The following is a 6,362-nucleotide window of genomic DNA, read 5'->3' as shown; positions in this document are numbered from 1 at the left end:
TCAAATTTTAAAAATAGAAAAAAAATGGTGTAATAGTACTACCAATAGAATGATCGCCAACCAACGAGTTCAATTAATGCTGTTTAACTACTCTAATGATAGTTGTCACCTGCTCTTTAATTCACAGCCACAATATTGTCTCTGCTGCAGAGACAAGCCTAGTTTTGGTGAACCTTAAATGCTTTGAACACTATTATCTGACTGCTTTGATGACTCCAGAGACGGATAAGCAACTTATATCTGATCTGAGGGCACAGGGCCCAGGTGGGGCCAGCCTCATAAGGCTGCCCGACTGCCCGACTGCCCGACTGCCTGACTGCCCACCTGCTCCTGATTTTCGGTTTATTCTCAGGGCAGTTTCTCCACTCCTGGCCAGTCTCGGTGTTTCATCCACCAAATCTGTTTTTCTCCATCGAGCTCTGGGACTACCACTAGGACTCACCTAATCTCCTGCTTTCACCATCCAGGCCTATGTCTGGCCAATGCCCTGAATGAACAAAAGCCCACCCCACCGAGAGGTAGGGTCAAGGATTGTTGCGGGAACACGGTGTCCCTAACACCAAAAAAGCAATAAAACCTCCAACAGCAATGCCACCCCCCCAAAAGCAATAAAACCTCCAGCAGTGACCCTTGATAATACAGTACCCACAGCCTCTGAACAAGGCCATTTTCCAGCCAGCTTTGAAGCCTCAAGGAAAAAGATGAGGAAGGCCTTGGGCTGCGCGAGCCAGGGCGGCCAGCACCGCAGTCGTGGGAACCACCGTCTCCTGGACGGCCGCACCCTCCATCCTTCCCGAGCTTTCGGCTCCTTCCACTAAGCAGGAAGGTGAGGCACGAAGGACAAACCTTTGACGGCAAGGAGCCGCAGGGTGGGGCCCAAACCAGATCCCCAAGCCAGGGCCCCTCCCGCCCCACCGCGGCTCCCTGGAAATGGGAACCTTCCAGAGGAGAGGTGAGTCCAAGGAACACAAGTTTGGGCAGAAAGAAAGGAACAAGTACGGAGGGGGAAGAAAGACGACTTAAAAACAGCAAAAAAGCGCCAGCCGGGGTCCATCTGCCAAACCAGAACACACAGAGCGCTCCTGTTTGGGTCTGTGGCCATCCGGCCACCTCACCTGACACCGGACGAGGCTTGCGCAGAACGGCTCCGCTTCCCAGACGGACGAGGGAGGCCCCAGCCCCGGCTGTTCCCTGCGGCCTATGGCTCCGCGCCCCCGGCCAGCGAGGTCCAGGTGGAACCCATTGAAAGAGAAGCTCTCCACGCTGGACCCACTGAACTCCCCGGAGGAGGCCGGTTTAAGCACCGCAGACCTGTTCCACGTGCGCTTCCCCGGACTTGCAGGGCCCGGGCAAGGCCCGCGTCCCAACCCACCAGAGCCACAGGTGGGCCTTCTGGAAGCTTCTCCAGGCTGAGGCCCCGCTGCTCTCATCACAGGAGCCCTACCTGTGAATCACAAGTGCTGACCCCCAACACCAAGCCTCCCCAAAAGGCTTGTAAGGGACACTGGGAAAATGTTTCAATCTGATCTTTTCCTTTTTCAAGCAGGAAAGCCATGCTAAGAAGCGTGCAGCAGTTCAGCTTTGCAGAAGGCCCTGGGCGCTCTCCTTGCTTCCACTAAATTACTTTTCAGGGTCATTTTCAGTTTGGGGAAGCCCATCTAAATCGGATACAGAGGGTTGGTTATAGGGAGTTATTTGCCCCAAGTGGGAATTTGTTTACTCCGCTTCTAACTAGCTGAACTGGCTGCCATGAAGTAATGAGGTTCCTAATTATTACATCAACAGCACTATAAGCTCTCTAGTATATTGATAACCAAGGAAAAACAGATACCATCCCAATATATTACATTTTTGGTGGTTTTTTCTTTTTTTTTTTTTCTTACTGCTGCACCTGTGGCACATGGAAGCTCTGAGGGCTGCAGCTGCAGGCCTACTCCACAGCCTCAGCAACACCAGGATCCTTAACCCACTGAGTGAGGCTATGAAGACTAGCTCAGGTCTTTAACCTGCTGAGCCACAATGGGAATTTCTCTCTCTCTCTCTCTCTCTCTCTCTCGTTTTTCCATTCTTCTTTGCTCCTACTCCCATGTAATTCTCCCATAGTTGTGAGCTGAGTACAATTTTGTTTGGTTCTCCCACTGAAATTTATGTGTAAGACTTTATACTCTCAGTCTTAATAATTCTCTATTTTAAATCTACATAACTTGCCATCTTTCAAATGATATAAAAAAATATATACACTTAATACATTCCTTGTTGTTGGATGTGATCTGAGGTAATTCTGGGCGCTGCTTCCCAAGGGCAGCTCTGGGTGGGAAAAGGGGATATAGAAGACAGTGGAGCTAAGGATGGAGGAAATGGACAAATGTGGCCTCATTTTGCAGTTAACCATCAGCATTCCCAGGGTTGAGATTAGAGTTTCTTTTTGGTTTTTTTCCTAATTTTTTTTTTTTCTTTTTGACTGCACCCATGGCATACAGAAGTTCTGGGATCAAACCCATACCATAGCAGTGATGGATCGAGATCCTTAACCCATTGCACCACCAGGGAACTCCTAGATCAGATTTTCTTAACCTGGGTTCATTATTGGGCTTAGAGGTCTATAACACTGACATTGTATACAGAATGTTTGTAGATATGTAAATATGTGCAATTCTCAACTTTCCTCAGAGTTCCAAATAGTATAATGATTTTTAAAGATTTTAAGAACTGCAGCACTGAGCTATGAGCAGTTCTTGGGTCTGGCTGGAGAACAGAGGTCTTGGGCAGGGGTGGGGACAGCCTGCAGAGATGAGCCTGTGGAAGACAGGCCCTAGAGAAACGAGGGAATTTAAACATCATCTAAGGCAGCAGGGGGCCATAGAAGGGTTTCCAGCATATTCTGAAGAAAAGCACAGGTTAGCACATGAAAAAAAGTGTTCATCCCTAGAAGTCCTGTGATCGAATGGCCCATCTTCCTAAGGAATTGCTATTTTTCCAAGTAGGTCAAAGCACAGCTGGGAAACAGATTAGTTATGAAGTCGGGCCCTCCCACCTCCTCTTCACACCTCCTTCCTCTGCTGCCTCTGGTTCTCACCAGTGCTCATCTCTAGTCCCAGCAGCACCTCCTGGATGCAGTTTCAGGACCTTGAGCTCAGCATCTGTCAAACTCCTATGGAAGTTACACACATTCCCCATCTCAGGCATTCGAAACTCACCTCCTGGTTTTTTTGAAATCCGCTTTAATGGTTATTTACACAATATTTTCTTTAAATAAATGTGTTTTATTTAGATACTTCTTTTTTGTTTTTTATTTTCATTGAGGTATAATTTATATACAATAACATCCACCCATTTTAACTAAGCAGTTTGAGGAGGGTTTTTTTGTTTAGTTTATTTTTGTGGCCACACCTGCAATATATGGAGGTTCCCTGGCAAGGGTTTGATTCTGAGTCAGAACTGACCCAAGGTGCTGTAGTGACAATGCCGAATTCTTTTTTTTTTTTTTTTTTTTTTAGGGCCACACGCACAGCATATGGAGGTTCCCAGGCTAGGGGTCCAATCAGAGCTACAGCTGCCAGCCTACACCACAGCCATAGCAATGCAGGATCTGAGCTTGTCTGTGACCTATACCACAGCTGACAGCAACACCAGATCCTTAACCCACTGATGGAGGCCAGGGATCAAACCCACAACCTCGTGATTCCTAGTCGGATTTGTTTCCACTGAACCACAATGGGAACTCCAACAATGCTGAATTCTTAACCTGCTGCATCACAAGAGAACTCCTTCTGTTTTTATTTTTGATGTTCTAAAATTATAGTTGATTTATAATGCTGTGCCAATTTCCACTGTATAGCAAAGTGACCAGTCATACATATATATATTCCCTTCCTTATATTATCTTCCATCATGGTCCATCCCAAGAAACTGGAAATAGTTCCCTGTGCTATACAGTAGGACCTCATTGCTTATCCATTCTAAATGCAATAGTTTGCATCTAGTAACCCCAAGTAGCTTTTCCGGCTCCAGGTACCAATCCCCATTCCAAACAGGAGGAAGCATTGATGCCTGTCATCTTTCTCTTCTCTTTCCCCTTTTTTAATTGTTTCACTCTAGTCTCAGTGGAATTAGAGAAGGAATTCAGACAAGGGCATGTGTTCAGTCTACCATGTTAAACACAAGTTGATTGCTTACGTTTTGTTAAGAGGTGTCTGAGATCAGAATGGCCTTCCGTCCAGATGAACTGAACAACCTTTCAAATGTGGGAGAGGTGAAAGTAACTTTGGACTGTTTAGCCTTAAATGCCACATGGCCTCCTTTGGCAAGTGGTCCCAATTACTGTGTAAAAGAGTGTAGAGATGAGGATAGAGACTGTATCTTCCCTCTATATCCTCCAGAAGGCTCAGCCCTTCATGGATCTCAGCCCCAGGTTGCAAGGCACTATCTTTTTTTGGGGGGGGGGTGGGGAGGCAGTGACACCCAAAGCATATTCGAGTTGCCAGGCCAGGCATGGTATCAGAGCTGCAGCTGCTGGCCTACACCACAGTCATAGCAACGCCAGAGCTGAGCCACATCTTCGGCCTATGCCACAGCTCACAGCATCACTGGATCCTTAACCCACTGAGTGTGCCAGGAATTGAACCTGCATCCTCATGGATACTAGGCAGGTTCATTACTGCTGAGCCACGACTGGAACTCCTATCATAATTCTTAATCCAATTACTTCAAAAAACATGGAGTTCCCATCGTGGTGCAGTGGTTAACAAATCCGCCTAGGTACCATGAGGTTGCAGGTTCGATCCCTGGCCTTGCTCAGTGGGTTAAGGATCTGGCGTTGCCGTGAGCTGTGGTGTAGGTTGCAGACACGGCTCGGATCCCTCATGCTGTGGCTCTGGCATAGGCCGGAGGCTACAGCTCCGATTCGACCCCTAGCCTGGGAACCTCCATATGCCGAGGGAGCAGCTCAAGAAAAAGGCAAAAAGACAAAAACAAACAAACAAACAAAAAAAACTTTCCTGGTTAAGCTCAATGCAGATGAATTCAGCAAATGCTATGCCTTACAAAGTGGCATTTCCTAAGCACTCGCATTAATCATAATCTTGAACAGACATTTTCTTCTATCTTTGAAAACTTCAGCTCACTTTAACATTTAGTATTCCAAAATATGAATGATTTAAAGCAGGGAAATTAAGATTTGACAGGCAAAGATAATCATTCAGATCTACTGATCATTTTCTAATCCTTTTCATTCCTTCTGATTAATGTGGAATTTCTTACCTGGATTTTGGTAAGGCTGCTTATATCTAATCATTAAGTGGGCATGGGCCCCAACAACAAAACTATTGGTAAAAGACAATTTTCAGCATTTTATGGCAACTTCTGCATCACAGCAACAATCTTTCTTAAAGGTGAAGGATAGAGGTATATTAAATTTGGCATAACTATTTGACTTATTGTAACAATCATGGATTATTAAGAAAATTAGAAAAAGTTTAATATGTACCAAGTATGAATGCTAAATGTATTCTTTGCGGAGAAGTTCTCTAGCCAAAACTCTGTGTAGAAAGTGGATGGAAAGTGAATCTTCTGTGTGTTACTGCCATCTGCTGCTGCCTTGAGTCAGGAAAGCATTTTGCAAATCATAGACGATGAAAAATAAAAGCTCATTTTATCGGCATTAATTTTTTTTTTTTTTTTGGCTAAACACTTGGCACAGGTATGTTCGTTATTTTTTTCTGTGATCCCTGGACGTCCTAAAATATTTGTAAAGGACAAGAGGCTTCCATCTGGTAATTTGTTTCTATTTCCCATCATGCAACTACATTCATTCTGAATATCAGTTTGCATTATGCTGTTTGAAATCTGGAGAAAATAATCAGGAAATATATCGCTTTTGTAACATTATATGGTATGGCTCATATAACATTAAAACTTGTTGAAAATTATTAAAAACAACTCATCCTAAGTTATTTAGAGTAGCTACTTAAGAGATTTATATAATGAAAGCGAAAGTAATCCTGCTGGCTGGTCCGATGGTAGTGGGTCATCAGAACTTATTAACGTTAGTGTCACTAAAGTTGGTATACAACCCCCCCACTGCTAAATTTGACTGGCTTTTTACCATTTGAGTTTGTATCCAGGGTTTTGTTTTTTTTTTTAAGTACTTTGCAAAATATTCACTTTGGCAGGGGGAGCAGTCTTAAGTAAATGCACTAATGACAACTGAGAATATCATTCTTTTTCTAAGTTTACTAACAAGTGCATAATCTTTCTTTCTTTCTTTTTTAAGCCAGAAAAGGTCTTTTGCAGGCTCCATCCTTTCATTTGTACTTAGCCTAAATGACAGTATCCTATGGCTTTGGGGATTGGAGCACATCTCC

Source organism: Sus scrofa, chromosome 9 (assembly GCF_000003025.6).
Source record: "Sus scrofa isolate TJ Tabasco breed Duroc chromosome 9, Sscrofa11.1, whole genome shotgun sequence".
Taxonomy (NCBI): Eukaryota; Metazoa; Chordata; class Mammalia; order Artiodactyla; family Suidae; genus Sus; species Sus scrofa.
The sequence above is the reverse complement of the archived record's forward strand: the minus strand, read 5'-3'. Positions refer to the sequence as shown.